General features: G+C 47.9%; 1 long non-coding RNA gene across 2 annotated transcripts in view; it reads right to left on the bottom strand.

Moving 5' to 3' along the window:
* Positions 1-24,407, bottom strand: part of LOC142296782 (uncharacterized) — a 108,290-nt gene that overhangs the window by 80,982 nt on the left and 2,901 nt on the right. The window contains exons 2-5 of one of the 2 annotated variants that reach the window (XR_012751695.1): positions 21,801-21,953; positions 16,966-17,118; positions 13,369-13,577; positions 6,683-8,545 (exon numbers count right to left, since the gene is read on the bottom strand). This is a non-coding gene — a long non-coding RNA (uncharacterized LOC142296782). Of the gene's footprint in view, positions 1-6,682; positions 8,546-13,368; positions 13,578-16,965; positions 17,119-21,800; positions 21,954-24,407 lie in introns of those variants that run through there. The other variant, XR_012751694.1, reaches the window with a different exon arrangement.

Here is a 24,407-nt window from a genome sequence, read left to right as displayed (position 1 = left end):
GGCAGTTCCTTTCGCGCAGTTTTACTGCGTCCACTACAATGGGACATTCTCCGCCAATGGGACGAGGAGTCGACGTCCCTCAACAGAGTCGTCGTTCTTTCTCAGGCGGCCAAGGAATCTCTACGGTGGTGGCTTCTTTCACCTCTTGGTCAAAAAGAAGGTCCTTCCTATCCCCGTCCTGGGCGATAGTTACGACAGACGCGAGTCTATCAGGGTGGGGAGCAGTTTTTCTCCACTACAGCGCTCAGGGTACGTGGACTCAGCAAGAGTCCACTCTTCAGATCAATGTTCTTGAACACAGAGCAGTGTATCTTGCCCTACAATCCTTCCAACAGCGGCTGGAAAGCAAGCATATCCGACTTCAGTCGGACAGCTCCACAGCGGTGGCATACATCAACCACCAAGGAAGAACGCGCAACCGGCAAGCCTTCCAGGAAGTCCGGCAGGTTCTGATGTGGGTGGAAGACACGGCATCCACCATATCCACAATTCACATCCCAAGTGTGGAAACTAGGAAGCTGACTTCCTAAGTCGCTGAGGTGTGGCCGAAAGAGTATGGTCTCCTCACCCGGACGGGTTTCAGGAGATCTGGCGCCGCTGACAGAGGCCGGACGTCGATCTAATGGCGTCACGGCACAACAACAATGTGCCAGCTTCATGGCACGGTTTCACAATCATCGAGCTCTGGCGGCAAACGCCTTAGTTCAGCATTGGTCGCAGTTCCAGCTACCTTAGGTGCCACCTCTGGCATTGTTGCCCAGAGTACTGCGCTAGATCAACACCGACTGCGGCCGCGCCATCCTCGTCGCTACAAACTGGCCGAGGATGTTGTGGTACTCGGTTCTGTGGTGCCTCACGGTAGGCTAACCGGGGGCACTACCAGACCAATCAGACTGGCTGTCTCAAGGGCCATTCTTCCATTTGAATTCTACGGCCCTCAACCGGATGGTGTGGCATTGAGTCCTGGAACCTAGTGTCGTCAGGATTACCTCAGGACGTGGTTGCCACCATGAGACAGGCTAGCATACCAACGTCCGCCAAGATTGACCACAGGACGTGGAAGATGTTCTTATCTCGGTGCTCGGCGCAGGGTGTTTCTCCCTGGCCGGTTGCATCGTCTATGTTTCCTTCCTTCCTGCAATCTAGGTAGGAAAATGGGTTGTCGCTCAGTTCCCTTTAGGGACAAGTCTCAGCGCTATCTGTATTTTTTCAGAAACGACGACTTCCTCAGGTACGCACGTTCCTACGGGGAGTTTGTCTTCTCAGCACTCCGTACAAGCGGCCGTTAGAGCCCTGAGATCTGAACAAGGTTCTAATTGCTCTCCAGATGCCGCCTTTCGAGCCTTTGAAGGATGTCTCCCTTCCCGTTTTTCACGGGAAGTGGCCTTCTAGTAACGGTCTCGTCTCTTAGGAGAGTTTCCGAGCTAGCAACGCTCTCATACAAACTCCCTTCCTGGTCCTTCACCAGGACAGGGTAGTTCTGCGTCCGGTTCCGGAATTTCTCCCTAAGGTGGTATCCCATTTTCATATCAATCAGGATATCACCTCACCTTCTTTGTGTCCTCGTCCAGTCCATCAATTTCAGAAAGATTTGCATCTGTTGGTTCTGGTGAGAGCACTCAGGTTCTACTTCCCGCATGGCGCTCCTGCGCCACCCGGATGCACTCTTTGTCCTTGTCGCTGGTCGGCGTAAACAGTCGCAAGCTTCCAGATCCACCCTTGCTCGGGGGCTCGAGGAACCAATTCTTGAAACCTACAGTTCTACTGGGCTTCTGGTTCTCTCAAGGCCGAAGGCCCATTCTACCAGAGCCGTGGGTGCATCCTGGGCATTACGGCACCAGGCTACGGCTCAGCAGGTGTGTCAGGCACCCACCTGGTCGAGTCTACTTACTTTTACCAAGCATTATCAGATGCATACCTACGCTTCGGCAGACGCCAGCCTAGGTAGATAAGTCATTCAGGCGGCGGTTGGCCACCTGTAGGAGAGGGCCGTTTGACGGCCCTATCATGAGATATTCTTTTACCCACCCAGGGATTGCTTTTGGACATCCCAATTGTCTGGGTCTCCCAATGGAGCGACAAAGAAGAAGGGAATTTTGTTTACTTACCGTAAATTCCTTTTCTTCTAGCTCCAATTGGGAGACCCAGCACCCGCCCTGTTTTCTCGGGGTTTTTCTGTTTTTTCGGGTACACATGTTGTTCATGTGGTATGGTTCAGTTCTCCGATGTTTCCTCGGATTGAATTGGTCTTTAAACCAGTTATTGGCTTTCCTCCTTCTTGCTTTGGCACTAAAACTGGTGAGCCAGTGATCCCACTGGGGGTGTATAGCCAGAAGGGGAGGGGCCTTACACTTTTAAGTGTAATACTTTGTGTGGCCTCCAGAGGCAATAGCTATACACCCAATTGTCTGGGTCTCCCAATTGGAGCTAGAAGAAAAGGAATTTACGGTAAGTAAACAAAATTCCCTTCTTCCCACATAGACGATAATGATAAGACACATAGAACCTCCCCAGGTGACTCTGACAAGTGTTCCTCCTAAAATGTACAGAACTGGGGCTAGCAATCATAAACACAAAGAAAAGGTTATACCCCCGAAGATTCATGACATAATGGCAAATTCAGGGAGAAGAAGTAAAGAGGAGCACTCTTGCTGATTATCAGATACAAAACAACATAAGTACTGCTCTAAATTCTGATTTAAGGCCCCGTCACACACAGAGATAAATCTTTGGCAGATCTGTGGTTGCAGTGAAATCATGGACATATTGATCCATTTGTGCACAGCCAGAAACCTGGCACTGATTGTCCACAATTTCACTGCAACCACAGATCTGCCACAGATTTATCTCTGTGTGTGACACGGCCTTTACACGTTGTTTGCCCATTAGACTGGGGGTGTCAAAGAAGGAGATAACTTAATTACTAAGCGAGAGCAAAAAGCTCTCCAAAATTTGGCAATAAATTGAGTTCCTCTATCCGAGACTATATTAGCGGGAACTCCGTGGAGTTTAACATTCACACAAAGACCTGAGCTAAAGTCTTGGGATTAGGTAAGCATGGTAAGGCGATAAAATTTGTTATTTTAGAAAACCTATCCACAATCACCAAAATGAACATATTACCAGCAGAGTAAGGTAAATCCGTTATAAAATCCATTCAAGTGTGTGACCAAGATTGATTTGGAACACTCAAATGCTATTAACATCCTGGAGGAAGAGGGAGATGTCTTAGAGCATGCACAGGTGGCACACACAGGTTACCATAGCCCTCTGGATTTTGGGCCACTAAAACCAACACAATATGAAATCAAGAGATCCTTTAATCCAAGGGTGACCAGCAGGAACAGAATCCTGATTTCCACCAAGTCCTTAAGACGAAGACTCAGAGGAACAAACGACCTGTTCTCCGGAACCCCAGACGGCACATCACATTGAGCTTCTGCAATCTCAGATCTAAAACCAGTAATAAGCGATGACACCACCATTGCCTTCTGAAGAATGGGGACATGTTCATAACAGAGTTCCTTCCCCTCCACTGGAAAACTCCTGGACAAAGCATCGGCCTTAATGTTTTTAGAACTAGGGTGATAAGTTACAAAGAAATTAGACCTATTGAAAAACAATGACCGTCGTTTTTGTCTATGTGAGACGATTTGCAGACTCCATGTAGAGAAGATTCTTGTGGTCAGTAATTACATTAACAGGATGGATAGCTACTAGAGATGAGCCACCACCCTAGTGGTAGAGTTCGGTTCGTCGAACACTTTCGAACACCTTCGAACACCATTGAAAACAATGGCAGGTAAACACAAACACACATAAACATACACGAACGCACACACACACATATTATGCTCACCTTACTTCCGTTCCATCGCTGGCCTCCTGGGACTTGCAGTTCGCCGGTAAAAGATGTGTATCCGGTAACCATCGCGACCGATGCCGGAACTTCCGCTGACAGAGCATTGACGTCAAAGGCAGGAGCCGCTTGCCTCCGATTGGCTAGCGCGCTGCCTTTGAGTAGCGTCTGACAGAGGAAGTTTCTCCCTCGTCGCGATGGTTACCCGATATGGTGCAATCGTAAGGTCTACAGGGCGGCAACTCCTGACTTAATTTCTCTGAGAATACATGACAAACATCAAAGAGAGGACCAGGAAGGCTAGTGGCAACCGCTGAAATACAGGTACCCAAACAGTGGTCTTTACAATATATACTCCTTTTCATTATCTCCTAAGTTTGCCAATCTACGGAGGGGTTATGTAAGACTAACCATTTGTGCAGGAAGTCCCGTGAGAACATAATATGAAATCCGCTCAGAATGCAGTCCTTGTATACCCTCAAAAAGTAAGAAGTGAAGAATCAATGACAAATATCTGACCCACATTTGATTAACACCTTAAAATCTAATCCTGTAGAACGAGCAAACAGTTAATCATGTTTGCCCCTTAACTGTCTAGAAAAACAGTAAGGCTATGTGCTTACTAGGCGTTTTTTGTGCGTTTTTGTCCACAAACGCAAAAAAACGCACCCACGGTAAAAACGCGCAGAAATAATTAACATGCTGTGTTTTTGTGGTCACCAGAAAAACGCAGTTACAAAAAAATGCTGTGTGCAGACAGCACTTCTGAAAACCCATAGACATTGCTGGGGAAGCAATGTCACAGCGTTTTCAGCACAAAAATGAGGTAAAAACGCTGCAAAAAAGCAGCAAAAACGTCAAGTGCGCACAGGGCCTAATAGTTTCTTGGCCCCCAAACTTAACCCTGGCAGGTAGTAATCATTGATACACTGTTAAAGGGAGAACAAAGCACAACCTAATTATTGTGCAAGGGATGTAAAAGACCTTCTTCTCTTTACTATCACAAAGGCTCTATTCCCAATATCACAAATATAACTGTATATATTCCCAAGGGTAATAATTTCTCTGTTCCTATTGCCTTATTCTGCTTTACCCTATATACAGTGCCTTGCAAAAGTATTCAACCCCCTTGAATTTTTCAACCTTTTAACACATTTCAGGCTTCAAACATAAAGATAAAAAAATGTAATTTTAAGGTGAAGAATCAACAAGTTGGACACAATTGTGAATGTGAATGATATTTATTGCTTACATTAAATTTTTGTAAAAAATAAAAAACTGAAAATTGGGGCGTGCAATATTATTTGGCCCCTTTGCTTTCAGTGCAGCAAACTCACTCCAGAAGTTCATTGAGGATCTCTCAATAATCCAATGTTGTCCTAAGTGACTGATGATGATAAATATAAGCCACCTGTGTGTAATCAAGTCTCCAAATAAATGCACCTGCTCTGTGATAATCTCAGTGTTTTGTTTAAAGTGCAGAGAGCATCATGAAGACCAAGGAACACAACAGGCAGGTCCGTGATACTGTTGTGGAGATGTTTAAAGCTGGATTTGGTTGCAAAAAGATTTCCAAAACTTTAAACATCCCAAGAAGCACTGTGCAAGTGATCATATTGAAATGGAAGGAGTATCATACCACTGCAAATCTACCAAGACCCGGCTGTCCCTCAAACATTTCATGTCAAACAAGGAGAAGACTGATCAGAGATGCAGCCAAGAGGCCCATGATCACTCTGGATGAACTGCAGAGATCTACAGCTGAGGTGGGAGAGTCTGTCCATAGGACAACAATCAGTTGTACACTGCACAATCTGGCCTTTATGGAAGAGTGGCAAGAAGAAAGCCATTTATCAAAGATATCCATAAAAAGTCTCGTTTAAAGTTTGCCACAAGCCACCTGGGAGACACACCAAACATGTGGAAGAAGATGCTCTGGTTAGATTAAACCAAAATCAAACTTTTTGGGCACAATGCCAAATGATATATTTGGCGTAAAAGCAACACAGCTCATCACCCTGAACACACCATCCCCACTGTCAAACATGGTGGTGGCAGCATCATGGTTTGGGCCTGCTTTTCTTCAGCAGGGACAGGGAAGATGGTTAAAACTGATGGGAAGATGGATGGAGCCAAATACAGGACTATTCTTGAAGAAAATCTTTTGGAGTCTGCAAAAGACCTGAGACTGGGACAGAGATTTGTCTTCCAACAAGACAATGATCCCAAAACATAAAGCAAAATCTACAATGGAATGGTTCACAAATAAACATATCAGGTATTCGAATGGCCAAGTCACAGTCCAGACCTGAATCCAATCGAAAATCTGTGGAAAGAGTTGAAAACTGCTGTTCACAAACACTCTCCATCCAACCTCACTCAGCTCGAGTTGTTTGCAAAGGAAGAATGGTCAAGAATTTCAGTATCCCAATGTGCAAAACTGATAAACACATACCCCACACATACTTGCAGCCGTAATCGCAGCAAAAGGTGGCGATAATAAGTATTAACTTAAAGGGGCTGAATACTATTGCACGCCCCAATTTTCAGTTATTTTTTAAAAAAGTTTAAAATAAGCAATACATTTTGTTCACCTTCACAATTGTGTCCCACTTGTTGTTGATTCTTCACCATAACATTAAATTTATCTTTGTTTGAAATGTGGGAAAAGGTTGAAAAATTCATGGGGGCTGAATACGTTCGCAAGGTACTGTACCTGGTGCATTCCAAATAAGCATATACTCAGTCACCTTGTTGTAATAATAAAATAACAAGTTTATTATCTAACAAGACTACACTTAATACACTATATATTTCTAGCACATGTAATCACTACGAACAGCATATAGTAAATTATATACACACACAATACAATAAAACACCAGTAAATACTTTACTATAAAACCGACAGTTACATACCATCCACTATGGCACTCACACAGTTACGGCCCACCCAACAATATACTATCTCCATTTCAGGGGTACTCAGCTCTCTTTCTGTGTGTCCATCGAGGGAGGAAGAAAGCGAGGGGGGGGGGGTAGAGGTCAGCTTAATATAGGGCTTGTGACCAAGGATAATTTTGCCCTATGATTGTCTGTAACCTGTGATGCCATGGGGGGCGTGTGTATAGCCAGGTGTTGGAGACTCCTTCCAACCTGGCTGAGGGTTCAAACACATGATCTACTTTGTGTGTTACCTTCCCTCATCCAGGACACGAGAAATTATATTATTGTATATTATTTCACAATTAACTTCCATGCTACATTCCCCCTGTTGTCGAGAACACGACAATTATGATGAGGGAAGTTTAGTGCTGGATTAATATGTGTCTGCTCAATCCTATAACTGATAATAGTTCAGGATGGAATGAAGTATTAAACTTCGGTATCTAAACATCACGCATTCTGGTAACTCCTCCCTGCTGTACTGTAACCATGTCCATCCACAGAATATACTGTCTTCATCCTGGTGTCCTGGCGTGATGGGACTGCCGAGTGTCACAACCGGTAGTTGGGCCTAGCTACGTGGAGCCACTCCCTCATTTAGGGGTACCATTAATCATGGCCTGTCTACACTCCCTCATCCAGCCACTCTTTCCATCCTGACGTGATGAGGAACAGACATCATTGCCGATCTTATAGTATCCACCTACCCAAAGTCTGTTATTGCTAGTCAGACTCTAGAAGGGCTCCACCCACGTAGACCATATGTCACCCACATAACTATCTTATGTACACACCCCTTACCCTGCCATCTTACCATTGATGAGGTTCATACATGAATAGATACATAGGTTTATGCACAGCAGGTCTGAATATTTAGGGTGCGGCGTGATGTCAGCAATACCCTAAGTTGACTGCAAGATAAAAACACTGTCTAACTAACTGACTTTCAATCCATCCCTTATGAACATTACCAATTACTAGGGTTGAAGTAGAGCATAACTATTAAATGAGAGTAGCTGTCCCTAAAGAACCTTATTTTATTTTCCCCATTCACACCACACGACACATTAACAACTTTATTACACAAAATATATACCTTTGTTACGAGTGCATATAGAGACTTAAGGTAAAAATAGCAAATATCTCCTCATCCATAACGATTATTGACCCATGTGCATATGGATTATCTCCCAGTGATAAATGTCTGCTCACCTGCACTTACATTTAAAGTGTCTATATGCACACTTATGAATTTAGTAGGGGTGCAATACCCAGATATAAACAACAAACACAACATTACCATATTTTTATGCATAACATTTTCATATATATATATGTACAATATATATTGGATCCGGGGTAAAGGACTGGATTCTTCTTTAGTCCTTAAGACCCTGTGTCTGGCTAAGTTTATAACACTCAGCCTTATCTCTGATGTTGAGTAGTTCATCTTTTAGTACTCCTGAAATCTGAGACATTTCAGCATATAATGATAAAGTCCAGTATATAATGAGGCAGTCCAGTATTGATAATAATGATCACAACAAGGAGGACAATAACAGTGTAAGTAGTATTAGAAGAGTGACGTAACTTTGGGGCTGTAAATGAACAAACACTCCCACCATGACACTGGAGTCTTTATATCCCAGTCTCCTCATGGATGAAATCTGTCAGGAGATGTCCATTCTTTGCCAAACCCACAAAGGATTTTCTGGAGCCTCACAGCCGTATCTATTTGACCTAAAACGAGAAAGGCAAAATACGCTCCTGGATCTTCAGGTGCAGTTAGAACATAATATACAAAGTTTCATTTTATGCTCCCCTGCCTGAGCTAAACTCACTCATTCTACATTATATATATGAGTATAGCTGTTAACCTTCTGAGAGGTGCCCAATAAAATCTATCCCTTTTCCATTGTTTCTGCACTCTATCTAGCCTACTAACTTGTAAAAAAAAAAAAAACAAACTTAGATACACTGTTTTATCTGTCTCCTACATTAAGATTTAAATAAACGATATGTCATCCATCCGAACTTAAAGGTCTAAACATAATGGATAATACGTCACTTCACCGTGCATGCTCGTTATCCATACATGCCTCCTGCCTGTCTTAGCTCACGTCAATAAACATCCTCTATTCAAACTGAATGTATAAGAAAACACGAAAAAGCAGTTACTTCTTCCATCTTTCTAAGACAAAAGAACTTAGGGGTACTTCTCACATAGCGAGATCGCTGATGAGTCATGTTTTTTGTGATGCACCAGTGACCTCATTAGCGATCTCGCTGTGTGTGACACTGAGCAGCGATCTGGCCCCTGCTGTGAAATCGCTGCTCGTTACACACAGTGCTGGTTCATTTTTTGGACGTTGCTCTCCCGCTGTGAAGCACACATCGCTGTGTTTGACAGCGAGAGAGCAACGATCTGAATGTGCAGGAGCAGGGAGCAGGGGTCTGGCAGCCTGCGGTAAGCTGTAACCAAGGTAAATATCGGGTAACCAAGCGAAGCCCTTTGCTTGGTTACCAGTTATTTACCTTGGTTACTAGCGTCCGCCGCTCTCAGGCTGCCAGTGCCGGCTCCCTGCTCCCTGCACAAGTAGCCAAAATACACATCGGGTAAATAAGCAAAGCGGTTTGCTTATTAACCCGATGTATACTCTGGCTAGGAGTGCAGGGAGCCAGCGCTAAGCGGTATGCGCTGGTAACCAAGGTAAATATTGGGTAATCAAGCGCTTGGTTACCGGATATTTACCTTAGTTACCAAGCGCAGCATCACTTCCACGCGTCACTGCTGGCTGGGGGCTGGTCACTGGTGAGATCTGCCTGATTGACAGCTCACCAGCGACCATGTAGCGACGCACCAGCGATCCTGACCAGGTCAGATCCCTGGTGGGATCGCTGGAGCGTCGCTAAAGTGTGACGGTACCCTTACAGTCAACCCTCGCATCTACTTAACTTAGAGACAAAGCAAATTTACATTCCCTGTACTGCTGCTCAGTTATCTCAGCGATCTGGTAAAGGACTGTAAAACTATAGAAGACTGTAGTTTAAAACAAAAGTACAATCTTATATACTTGACAAAGGATGTCTGATAGAAAAAATACAGAAAACAAAACAACAGCCTAAGGCTATGTGCCCACGCTGCGGATTTTGCCGCGGATTTGCCGCGGATTTACCGAAAATCTGCAGCAGCGGCACTTCCAAGCCATTTCAATGGCATTTTGGAAATGCTGTGTCCATGCTGCGGATTTTTCCGCGGCAAATTTGCCGCGGATTTTGATCCGGAAAAATCTGCAGCATGTCAATTATTCTTGCGGATTTTGGTGCGGATTTTGTGTATAGAATGGGAAAAAAAAAAAAATCCGCATCAAAATCCACGGCAAAATAGCGGTAATCCGCGGTAAATCCGCGACAAATCCGCGGCAAAAATAAGGTGCGGATTTGCCGCGAAAGTCGCGGATTTTCATGCAGAAAAATCCGCAGGTACATTCTACCGTGGACACATAGCCTAAGGCCCCCTTCACACGTCTGTGTCTCCGATACGTGTTTGGTCCGTTTCCTCACGTGCCGGAGACACGGGCACACGTAGACCCATTAAAATCAATGGGTCTGCGCACACGTGCGTGTTTTGCCATGGACCGTCTGGAGCACACGTGTGCCTGTGTGCTCCACACGTAGACATGTCCGTTTTTATCCGGCATCACGGGTGTCACACGGACCGCACGGATGTGATCCGTGTGACACGCACCGGGGAAAACACGTGTCTGTCAAACTCAAATAAAAAGAATTCTGTACTCCTGTGTCCCCAGTGCTGCAGTGTCTGCCGCTGTTGTCACTCGCTGGCAACCCCAGCTCATTATGCTCATTCCATATTCACTCCACTGCGGGCGGAAGCTGCAGCATCGGGGAGTTGGCAGAACCGGAGACCGAAGATCAGCACCACGGGCAGCGACGCCAGGGACAGGTGAGCAGAAAGTTCCCGAACTCCATGTGTTATCATGGAGAACACACATGTGCCATAAACACGGCGCACGGAGGACAATACACACCTTTGACATGTCCGTGAAAAACGTGTGTGATTTTCACGGACGTGTGAAGGGGGCCTAAGGCTGGCCATTTAAATTACTCTCACATAAGAACTAAGATTACGCAGTTCTTCTAGCTTGTCTATGCCTCACAGATCTAACCATTATTTGTTACCAAAAGCTACTAAACGAAGCAAAAATAAAATACCTAAATACAAGACAACTTTATATATTCAAACCTATAAACTAATAAAGCAAACAACCATATACACACAATACTGTATAGCCCAAAATAAAAACTATGGCCCTGTTATGTGAATTCAAGGCCATTATATCTTCCCTATTTGTCACGCGGTCTTCTTGTTGCACATGTGGGACCACACATGAGAAAAACACACCTTTCTGCCTATTCTGATGCTTTACATGTCTACTGTCCCCCATAATATTGCTGAACTTACAGTTCCTGGCAATATGTCCAAAAAGATGACATTTAAAACACTGAACAGAGCCATGTTTCTTCTCTAGTTTGGTCCCTGACCATTTACAATACTTGGCAATGTGACCCAATCTATTACAAGCATAGCATCTAACACATCCATGATAGATTTTGGGCCTGCTTTGTTTTCTTAAGAAATTTTAAATTCTTCCATTAGTAATGAAGTACTTTTTACAATTTTAGTTTTACATTCGTTAATGGGACCATGTATCCCCCCTTTTTGCCCGATATAGGGCAAAACATTGGGATCAGGCCTTGTTTTTTTTAGACAACAAGGCCGGCAACTTGCTTGAAAAATCATTGATGATATTCTGCATACAAGTTATCTTTCTAGAACTAGCTGCAAGGTCGACATTTAACTCATCAATCGTCGCTTTCTTTTCTTTGACCTCAGTATTAAACTGAGTCAGCTTTTTCTCAATATCATCAGAATGTTTTTTCATCTCCAGCAGTTGTGACTCAACCATGGAGATCTGCTCGCCCCTCTGAGCTGAGCACTCGACCCTATCTCGTAATTCTGTTTCCAGTGTGTGGAGGTGTTTCATGTTTTCCACACAACACTGGCAATGGGAGGTACCGTATTTTTCGCTTTATAAGACGCACTTTTGTTCCACCAAATTTTGGGGTAAAGTAGGGGGTGCGTCTTATAATCCGAATATACGGGGGGGGGAGGGGGTATATATATATATATATATATATATATATATATATATATAGATATATATATATATATATATATATATATATATATATAGATATATGAGTCCAGGGGAGGTGGGGGCAGCTCTGGAGCGCTGCTGGGGGCTGGTGAAAGCTGCAGGAAGGCAGCGTTAGATCTCCTGCTCCCGCTCATATAATATGCACTGCCGCTGTTCATCACTGTAGTGCTGAAACCGCACCGTGACGATGGGCTGGGGCAGCGGCGCATATTATATCTACCTGCGCCCCCCCTTTGATGGCACATGCCCCCACTGTGTTAGATATGGCCCCCATGCTGCTGCCCATAGTAAAATAAAAAACTCTTTATTTACCTCCTCCAGCGCTGATCTCCCGGTCTCTCTGCTGCAGCTGTCTGTGATCAGGCACGCAGAGATGATATCACTCTGTTGTGTCGATTACATGACTGGCACCGAGAACAATGAAGTGCAGGAGATCAGCAGCACGGAGGGAAACACGAAGGAGGACAGCACTGGAGAAGGTAAAGTAAAGTGTTTATTTTACTATGGGCAGCAGCATGGGGGCAATATCTAACACAGGGGGAGGTGTGCCACCCATAGGGGGCTATATCTAACACAGGGGGAGGTGTGTCATCCATAGGGGGGCATATCTAACACAGGGGGAGGTGTGCCATCCATAGGGGGCCATAGCTAACACATTTGGAGGTGTGCCATCCATAGGAGGCCATGGGCAGCACAGGGGCACGTGTGCCATCTATAGGAGACCTGTGCCAGCTTTAGTGGATATGTGCCAGCAATAGGGGACGTGTTCCAGCACAGGGGAACGTGTGGCATAAATAGGGGACGTGTTCCATCAATAGGAGACATGTGCCAGCAATAGGGGACGTGTGCCAGCAGTAGGGGACGTGTGCCTTCAATAGGGGACATGTGGCATCACTGGGGGATGTGTGCCAGCACAAGGGGGCTATATCCAGATTAAGGGGGCTAATTTTAGGATGGGGGGGCTATGAGGGACATATACCCTTTATGATTTGTTAGATGGACACTGGCATTATAAGGCGGACCCCATTTAACATTAAAAAAAATTCTCTTTTCCTTCACTAAATTTGGGGGTGCGTCTTATAATCAGGTGCGTCTTATAAAGCGAAAAATACGGTAACTTCCTCTGCCTTCCTTATGCTAGCAAGTGTTTCTAAGTGCTCTGACTTGGAAATGCTCTCCTCAAATGTAGACACTAATTTTGCTAGCTTTACTAAGTGTTTTTTTGTAAACACTTCTACTTATGCATAACTTATCATGGGTGTATACCTGGTCCAGCAGATCAGACCAAAGCATCTCTGTGGACTTGTACATGATGGGAATTACCGGATTAAATGTGCTGTTTTTACTTAGGTGTTTGATTGTGGTGAAGTTCATATTCACTCGTTCGGCCATCTTGTTTGGTGTCATCTCTTCCTTTGTCCCTTTTCAGCAGCTTGAAAACAGGTCCAACACCGAATCGCCTTGTTTTCCGACCAGCTGGACTGCATGACCCGAACCTTGATGGTCTTTCAACGATGTGACGTGATGATCTTCTTCACCGTAGACCGTACGTGGCAAAGAACGTGCAAAGGAATCAGAAAAACATAAAAAAATCTGACAAAAGCAAAAGATTACGTTCTCTGTTGAATTTTGTTTCGTGTATAACTCAAGTTGAATATCTTCGTCACCTGTCTGGGCTACCAGCGCACCGAACGCATAGATCAATATAACGCTACACCATGCTATATTATCTGTCGCACGTTCCTCCGGCCTAGTCAGTATGCAGAGGATGACCCTTCGATTTCAATAGAGCAAAACACGAAAAAAAAGAAATCACCACTGGATCTTGGATTCGTCCACTTTGTTCCTGGAGAACAGTAACTGACTGTGTAAAGATCTCCCCAAACACTGTTTGCAAAGTAAACAGAATAAATCTTGATACCCTTAGGGTACCGTCACACTTTAGCGACGCTCCAGCGATCCCACCAGCTATCTGACCTGGTCAGGATCGCTGGTGCGTCGCAACATGGTCGCTGGTGAGCTGTCAATCAGGCAGATCTCACCAGCGACCAGTGACCAGCCCCCAGCGACGCGTGGAAGCGATGCTGCGCTTGGTAACTAAGGGTAAATATCGGGTAACCAAGTGCTTAGCGCTGGCTCCCTGCACTCCTAGCCAGAGTACACATCGGGTTAATAAGCAAACCGCTTTGCTTATTTACCCGATGTGTACTCTGCCTACGTGTGCAGAGAGCAGGGAGCCGGCACTGACAGCCTGAGAGCGGTGGACGCTAGTAACCAAGGTAAATATCGGGTAACCAAGCAAAGCACTTCTCTTGGTTACCCGATATTTACCTTGGTTACAGCTTACCGCAGGCTGCCAGACACCGGCTCCCTGCACATTTAGATCGCTGCTCTCTCGCTGTCAAACACAGCGATGTGTGCATCACAGCGGGAGAGCAACGTCCAAAAAATGAAGCAGCACTGTGTGTAACGAGCAGCGATCTCACAGCAGGGGCCAGATCGCTGCTCAGTGTCACGCACAGCGAGATCGCTAATGAAGGTCACTGGTGCGTCACAGAAACCGTGACTCAGCAGCGATCTTGCTAGCGATCTCGCGATGTGAGAAGTACCCTTTAGGACACAAAACGCACTAATTCTTAAGCTCTCTAATTTTAATTTAATTGTATGTTAAGTATAATTGCCTGAACTTCAAGGCCTAGGTGCACAGAATAACACAACATTTCGCCGTATTCAATGTACCGTATTTTTCGGATCATAAGACGCACTTTTTTTCCCCCAAATGTTCGGGGAAAGTGGGGGGTGCGTCTTATGGTCTGAATGTGGCTGCGGGGAATGTGGGTGCTGCGGTGGAGCGGGTCATCGGGGGCACGAGCAGGCTGTAGCAGCCTGCCGTGACCACGTGGACCCGCTCATTTAATATGCACGCCCATCCCCCGCCCATCATCCCTCAGCGCTGAAGCCGGCGCTGACAGGTGGGCGGGATGATGGGCGGGGGATAAACAGCCGGCTCGCATGATCACCCCTGGCAACTACGGCCTGGAGTGATCATGTGCGGCTGTATTCACTGCTCCCCGCGCATCATCATCAGTGCGGGGAGCAGTGAATCAGTGAGTGTACAGTACTCACTGTTCCCTGCAGCATCGCTCGTCCTTCCGTCTGTGTCAGCGGCAGCGCCGCTGATTGGAGCCGTCCCCATTACCCTGCTGGATCGCGATCATCTCCTGTGTTTGTGCCGGCAGCTGAGTGGAGACTAGCGGCCGCACAGCGATGACGTCATCGCTGTGCGCACGTGTCCACACGCAGCGGCCGGGACACTGGCACAGACACAGGAGATGATCGCGATCCATCAGGGTAATGGGGACGGCTCCAATCAGCGGCGCTGCCGCTGACACAGACGGAAGGACGAGCGATGCTCCAGGGAGTGAGGTAAAGTGAGGTGAGTATGAACGTTTATTTTTTTTATGTGCCACAGGATGCGGCCATACACCAGGATGGGGGCATATTATGAGCCGGATGGGGGCATATTATGAGCCGGATGGGGGCATATTATGAGCCGGATGGGGGCATATTATGAGTCAGATGGGGGCATATTATGAGCAGGATGGGGGCATATGATGAGCCGGATGGGGGCATATTATGAGCCGGATGGGGGCATATTATGAGCCGGATGGGGGCATATTATGAGCAGGATGGGGGCATATTATGAGCAGGATGGGGGCATATGATGAGCAGGATGGGGGCATATGATGAGCCGGATGGGGGCATATGATGAGCCGGATGGGGGCATATGATGAGCCGGATGGGGGCATATTATGAGCCGGATGGGGGCATATTATGAGCCGGATGGGGGCATATTATGAGCCGGATGGGGGCATATTATGAGCAGGATGGGGGCATATTATGAGCCGGATGGGGCCATATGCCATGATGGGTTATATAGCAGGATGCGGCCATATGGCAGGATTACGGTGTATAGCGGATGAGGGACATATACTGTATATACCAGGCAGGGAGGATCATTACCAGGATGCGGCACCTTAGTAGAGAATTTGGGGACATTACCCCCATAACAGTGTCAGCAGCAGATCCTCGCCCCATGACAGTGTGTCATGACCACATTTTTTGCTTAAAATTTTATTTTCCTATTTTCCTCCTCTAAAACCAGGGTGCGTCTTATAGTCCGAAAAATACGGTAATCTATTTGCAATCCTCTCTCCCTATCTTAAGCCCCCGTCACATATTGCGAGATCGCTAGCGAGATCGCTGAAACGTCACAGGTTTTGTGACATATCAGCGACCTCGTCAGCGATATCGCTGTGTGTGACACGCAGCAGCGAGCGGGTCCCTGCTGCGAGGTCGCTGATCGTTACAAAACGATCAGGAATATTTTTTCCTCGTTGGTCTCCCGCTGTGCAGCACGCATCGGCGTGTTTGACGGCGGGAGACCAACGATCTGAATGTGCAGGGAGCCGGCGTCTGGCAGCCTGTAAGCGGCGGTACACTGGTAACCATGGTGCACATCGGGTAACTATGCAAAGTGATTCGCTTAGTTACCCGATGTGCACCATGGTTACCAGCGTACGCCGGTTACAGGCTGCCAGACGTCAGCTCCCTGCACACGTAGCCAGGGTACACATCAGGTAACTATGCAAAGCGCTTTGCTTAGTTACCCGATGTGTACCCTGGCTACCAAGCACAGTGTCGTTACATGGGTCGTTGGTGACTGGTCTCTGATCGCTGTGGAGATCTGCCTGATTGACAGGTCACCAGTGACCATGTAGCGACGCTCCAGCGATCCCTGCCAGGTCGGATCACTGGTGGGACTGCTGGAACATCGATACGTGTGACAGGACTCTTAGTTTACAATTAATCACATAAACACAGAAAAGCAAATTAAAAACAGTCTAGGCCTGAGCTCACCATTGTTAAAGGGGGAACAAAGCACAACCTGTATATTTCCAGGATGTCTCACTTCTGAAACTCAGATTCTCTGTTCGTGCTTCCATCCGGTCCGCGCAGAGGTCTTTCTGCTTCCAAGTCCTCCATTGCTCGATGGATCCGCAAAGGCGGGTGCTGTGTCCCCCAATGAAGGCACCAAGAAAGAGATTTTACGGTGAGTACCCAAAATCATACAGAGTGATTCACTCCATACAGAGGACATGTTGATCCCTATTCTGACACTCCCCATAGAGAGGACACACTGATCCCTATACTAACACTTCCCATACAGAGCTCACGCTTATCCCTACACTGACACTCCCCATACAGTGGACACGGTGATCCCTACATTGACACTCCCCATACAGAGGACACACTGACCCCTACACTGACACTCCCCAGAGCTCACGCTGATCCTTACACTGACACTCCCCATACAGTGGACATGGTGATCCCTATACTGACACTCCCCATACAGAGGACACACTGATCCCTATACTGACACTCCCCAGAGCTCACGCTGATCCTTACACTGACACTCCCCATACAGTGGACACGGTGATCCCTACACTGACACTCCCCATACAGAGGACACACTGACCCTTACACTGACACTCCCCAGAGCTCACGCTGATCCTTACACTGACACTCCCCATACAGTGGACACGGTGATCCCTATACTGATACTCCCCATACAGAGGACACACTGACCCCTACACTGACACTCCCCAGAGCTCACGCTGATCCTTACACTGACACTCCCCATACAGTGGACACGGTGATCCCTATACTGATACTCCCCATACAGAGGACACACTGACCCCTACACTGACACTCTCCATACAGCGCTCACACTGATCCCTATACTGACACTCCCCATACAGAGGACACACTGACCCCTACACTGACACTCCCCAGAGCTCACGCTGATCCTTACACTGACACTCCCCATACAGTGGACACGGTGATCCCTATACTGACACTCCCCATACAGAGGACACACTGATCCCTATACTGACACTCCCCTTACAGCACTCACACTGATACCTATACTGACACTCCCCATACAGAGGACACACTGACCCCTACACTGACACTCCCCAGAGCTCACGCTGATCCTTACACTGACACTCCCCATACAGAGGACACACTGATCCCTATACTGACACTCCCCATACAGAGGACACACTGATCCCTATACTGACACTCCCCTTACAGCACTCACACTGATACCTATACTGACAATGCCCATACAGACGACACACTGACCCCTACACTGACACTCCCCATACAGAGCTCACGCTGATCCCTACACTGACACTCCCCATACAGTGGACACAGTGATCCCTATTCTGGCACTCCCCATACAGAGGACATGGTGATCCCTACACTGACACTCCCCATACAGAGGACACACTGACCCCTACACTCACACTCCCCAGATCTCACGCTGATCCTTACACTGACACTCCCCATACAGTGGACACGGTGATCCCTATACTGACACTCCCCATACAGAGGACACACTGACCCCTACACTGACACTCCCCAGAGCTCACGCTTATCCCTACATTGACATTCCCCATACAGTGGACACGGTGATCCCTACACTGACACTCCCCATACAGAGGACACACTGACCCCTACACTGACACTCCCCAGATCTCACGCTGATCCTTACACTGACACTCCCCATACAGTGGACACGGTGATCCCTACACTGACACTCCCCATACAGAGGACACACTGACCCCTACACTGACACTCCCCAGATCTCACGCTGATCCTTACACTGACACTCCCCATACAGTGGACACGGTGATCCCTACACTGACACTCCCCATACAGAGGACACACTGATCCCTACACTGACACTCCCCAGAGCTCACGCTGATCCTTACACTGACACTCCCCATACAGTGGACACGGTGATCCCTATACTGATACTCCCCATACAGAGGACACACTGACCCCTACACTGACACTCCCCAGAGCTCACGCTGATCCTTACACTGACACTCCCCATACAGTGGACACGGTGATCCCTATACTGACACTCCCCATACAGAGGACACACTGATCCCTATACTGACACTCCCCTTACAGCACTCACACTGATACCTATACTGACAATGCCCATACAGACGACACACTGACCCCTACACTGACACTCCCCATACAGAGCTCACGCTGATCCCTACACTGACACTCCCCATACAGTGGACACAGTGATCCCTATTCTGGCACTCCCCATACAGAGGACACACTGATCACTACTCTGATTCTCCCCATACAGAGGACACACTGATTATTACACTGACACTCCCCATACAGTGGACACGATGATCCCTATACTGACACTCCCCATACAGAAGACACACTGATCTCTACAATGACTCTCCCCATACAGAGGACACACTGATCCATACACTGACACTCCCCATACAGTGAACACGGTGATCCCTACACTGACTCGCCCCATACAGAGCTCACACACTGAGGCCGGTTTCAGACATCCGTGTTTCAGGTATGTGTGACATCCGTTTTTAACACGGATGCCACATGTACCCATGTTATTCTACACTGTATCTCACACTGGCGTTTTTTCACACGGACCATGTGACCCCTCATGGCCCTGCACACACACACAGAGACATGTCTGTTTTTTCTCCAGCAGCACGGGTGTCGCACGGATCGCACACTGATGTGATCCGTGTGACATCAGTGTGACACATACCGAAGAAAACACGGGTCTTTCAAATAAAAATACTTTTTATATTTACCTGTATGCAGCGCTGTTTTCCTCAACTCTGTTGTCTCCTGCTTCTGACCCCCGCTCATTATATTCATTGATTATTCACTACACTGAAGCTGGAAGCCGGGCATCACTGCGGACAGCGCCAGGTACAGCAACCCCGAGGACAGCATCACCATCGCCGGTGACAGATGATTATTCAGCAAGGAAGAAGTAAGTGTGCAGTGACGTCCAGGAGGTCATCAGAGTTCCCAATGAACGCTGATGAACCCGTGAAGTCACCGTGGTGACACCCGCTGTAGAGCGGGGTGTCGGTGGGGTGGCATCAGGATGTAATCAGAGTTCATTGGGAACTCCAATGACCTCCTGGACGTCACTGCACACACACTGAATACTCACATGTCCCCACGATGCTGTGCTTGGCGGTGCTGTACCCAGTGCTGTCCCCGCAATGCTCCTGCTTCCAGGTCCTCGGTGCGGTGAATTATCAATGAATATAATGAGCAGCGGTCAGGAGTGGAAGTTAGCAGAACCGCACTGGATACAGGTAAATATAGAAATTTTTTTTATTTCAAAGACCCGTGTTTTAACCATGCGTGTTGCTTGTACCTGATTAAACACGGACGTCTAGAACCGGCCTGACAGTGATCTCTATACTGACACACCCCATACAGAGTTCACACACTGATCCCGACACTGACTCTCCCCATACAAAGCTCAAACTGATCCCTACACTTCCACTCCCTATACAGAGGACACTGATCCCTATACTGGCACTCCTCATAAAGAGGACACATATTATGAGCAGGATGGGGGCATATGATGAGCAGGATGGGGGCATATGATGAGCCGGATGGGGGCATATGATGAGCCAGATGGGGGCATATGATGAGCCGGATGGGGGCATATGATGAGCCGGATGGGGGCATATTATGAGCCGGATGGGGGCATATTATGAGCCGGATGGGGGCATATTATGAGCCGGATGGGGGCATATTATGAGCCGGATGGGGGCATATTATGAGCAGGATGGGGGCATATTATGAGCCGGATGGGGCCATATGCCATGATGGGTTATATAGCAGGATGCGGCCATATGGCAGGATTACGGTGTATAGCGGATGAGGGACATATACTGTATATACCAGGCAGGGAGGATCATTACCAGGATGCGGCACCTTAGTAGAGAATTTGGGGACATTACCCCCATAACAGTGTCAGCAGCAGATCCTCGCCCCATGACAGTGTGTCATGACCACATTTTTTGCTTAAAATTTTATTTTCCTATTTTCCTCCTCTAAAACCAGGGTGCGTCTTATAGTCCGAAAAATACGGTAATCTATTTGCAATCCTCTCTCCCTATCTTAAGCCCCCGTCACATATTGCGAGATCGCTAGCGAGATCGCTGAAACGTCACAGGTTTTGTGACATATCAGCGACCTCGTCAGCGATATCGCTGTGTGTGACACGCAGCAGCGAGCGGGTCCCTGCTGCGAGGTCGCTGATCGTTACAAAACGATCAGGAATATTTTTTCCTCGTTGGTCTCCCGCTGTGCAGCACGCATCGGCGTGTTTGACGGCGGGAGACCAACGATCTGAAAGTGCAGGGAGCCGGCGTCTGGCAGCCTGTAAGCGGCGGTACACTGGTAACCATGGTGCACATCGGGTAACTATGCAAAGTGATTCGCTTAGTTACCCGATGTGCACCATGGTTACCAGCGTACGCCGGTTACAGGCTGCCAGACGTCAGCTCCCTGCACACGTAGCCAGGGTACACATCAGGTAACTATGCAAAGCGCTTTGCTTAGTTACCCGATGTGTACCCTGGCTACCAAGCACAGTGTCGTTACATGGGTCGTTGGTGACTGGTCTCTGATCGCTGTGGAGATCTGCCTGATTGACAGGTCACCAGTGACCATGTAGCGACGCTCCAGCGATCCCTGCCAGGTCGGATCACTGGTGGGACTGCTGGAACATCGATACGTGTGACAGGACTCTTAGTTTACAATTAATCACATAAACACAGAAAAGCAAATTAAAAACAGTCTAGGCCTGAGCTCACCATTGTTAAAGGGGGAACAAAGCACAACCTGTATATTTCCAGGATGTCTCACTTCTGAAACTCAGATTCTCTGTTCGTGCTTCCATCCGGTCCGCGCAGAGGTCTTTCTGCTTCCAAGTCCTCCATTGCTCGATGGATCCGCAAAGGCGGGTGCTGTGTCCCCCAATGAAGGCACCAAGAAAGAGATTTCACGGTGAGTACCCAAAATCATACAGAGTGATTCACTCCATACAGAGGACATGTTGATCCCTATTCTGACACTCCCCATAGAGAGGACACACTGATCCCTATACTAACACTTCCCATACAGAGCTCACGCTTATCCCTACACTGACACTCCCCATACAGTGGACACGGTGATCCCTACATTGACACTCCCCATACAGAGGACACACTGACCCCTACACTGACACTCCCCAGAGCTCACGCTGATCCTTACACTGACACTCCCCATACAGTGGACATGGTGATCCCTATACTGACACTCCCCATACAGAGGACACACTGATCCCTATACTGACACTCCCCAGAGCTCACGCTGATCCTTACACTGACACTCCCCATACAGTGGACACGGTGATCCCTACACTGACACTCCCCATACAGAGGACACACTGACCCTTACACTGACACTCCCCAGAGCTCACGCTGATCCTTACACTGACACTCCCCATACAGTGGACACGGTGATCCCTATACTGATACTCCCCATACAGAGGACACACTGACCCCTACACTGACACTCCCCAGAGCTCACGCTGATCCTTACACTGACACTCCCCATACAGTGGACACGGTGATCCCTATACTGACACTCCCCATACAGAGGACACACTGACCCTTACACTGACACTCCCCAGGGCTCACGCTGATCCTTACACTGACACTCCCCATACAGTGGACACGGTGATCCCTATACTGACACTCCCCATACAGAGGACACACTGACCCCTACACTGACACTCCCCAGAGCTCACGCTGATCCTTACACTGACACTCCCCATACAGTGGACACGGTGATCCCTACACTGACACTCCCCATACAGAGGACACACTGACCCTTACACTGACACTCCCCAGGGCTCACGCTGATCCTTACACTGACACTCCCCATACAGTGGACACGGTGATCCCTATACTGACACTCCCCATACAGAGGACACACTGACCCCTACACTGACACTCCCCAGAGCTCACGCTGATCCTTACACTGACACTCCCCATACAGTGGACACGGTGATCCCTATACTGACACTCCCCATACAGAGGACACACTGATCCCTATACTGACACTCCCCTTACAGCACTCACACTGATACCTATACTGACACTCCCCATACAGAGGACACACTGACCCCTACACTGACACTCCCCAGAGCTCACGCTGATCCTTACACTGACACTCCCCATACAGTGGACACGGTGATCCCTATACTGACACTCCCCATACAGAGGACACACTGATCCCTATACTGACACTCCCCTTACAGCACTCACACTGATACCTATACTGACAATGCCCATACAGACGACACACTGACCCCTACACTGACACTCCCCATACAGAGCTCACGCTGATCCCTACACTGACACTCCCCATACAGTGGACACAGTGATCCCTATTCTGGCACTCCCCATACAGAGGACACGGTGATCCCTACACTGACACTCCCCATACAGAGGACACACTGACCCCTACACTCACACTCCCCAGATCTCACGCTGATCCTTACACTGACACTCCCCATACAGTGGACACGGTGATCCCTATACTGACACTCCCCATACAGAGGACACACTGACCCCTACACTGACACTCCCCAGAGCTCACGCTTATCCCTACATTGACACTCCCCATACAGTGGACACGGTGATCCCTACACTGACACTCCCCATACAGAGGACACACTGACCCCTACACTGACACTCCCCAGATCTCACGCTGATCCTTACACTGACACTCCCCATACAGTGGACACGGTGATCCCTACACTGACACTCCCCATACAGAGGACACACTGACCCCTACACTGACACTCCCCAGATCTCACGCTGATCCTTACACTGACACTCCCCATACAGTGGACACGGTGATCCCTACACTGACACTCCCCATACAGAGGACACACTGACCCCTACACTGACACTCCCCAGAGCTCACGCTGATCCTTACACTGACACTCCCCATACAGTGGACACGGTGATCCCTATACTGATACTCCCCATACAGAGGACACACTGACCCCTACACTGACACTCTCCATACAGCGCTCACACTGATCCCTATACTGACACTCCCCATACAGAGGACACACTGATCCCTACACTGACACTCCCCAGAGCTCACGCTGATCCTTACACTGACACTCCCCATACAGTGGACACGGTGATCCCTATACTGACACTCCCCATACAGAGGACACACTGATCCCTATACTGACACTCCCCTTACAGCACTCACACTGATACCTATACTGACAATGCCCATACAGACGACACACTGACCCCTACACTGACACTCCCCATACAGAGCTCACGCTGATCCCTACACTGACACTCCCCATACAGTGGACACAGTGATCCCTATTCTGGCACTCCCCATACAGA

This window comes from Anomaloglossus baeobatrachus, chromosome 3 (assembly GCF_048569485.1).
Source record: "Anomaloglossus baeobatrachus isolate aAnoBae1 chromosome 3, aAnoBae1.hap1, whole genome shotgun sequence".
NCBI lineage: Eukaryota > Metazoa > Chordata > Amphibia > Anura > Aromobatidae > Anomaloglossus > Anomaloglossus baeobatrachus.
This window is presented reverse-complemented; position numbering and strand designations above follow the sequence as displayed.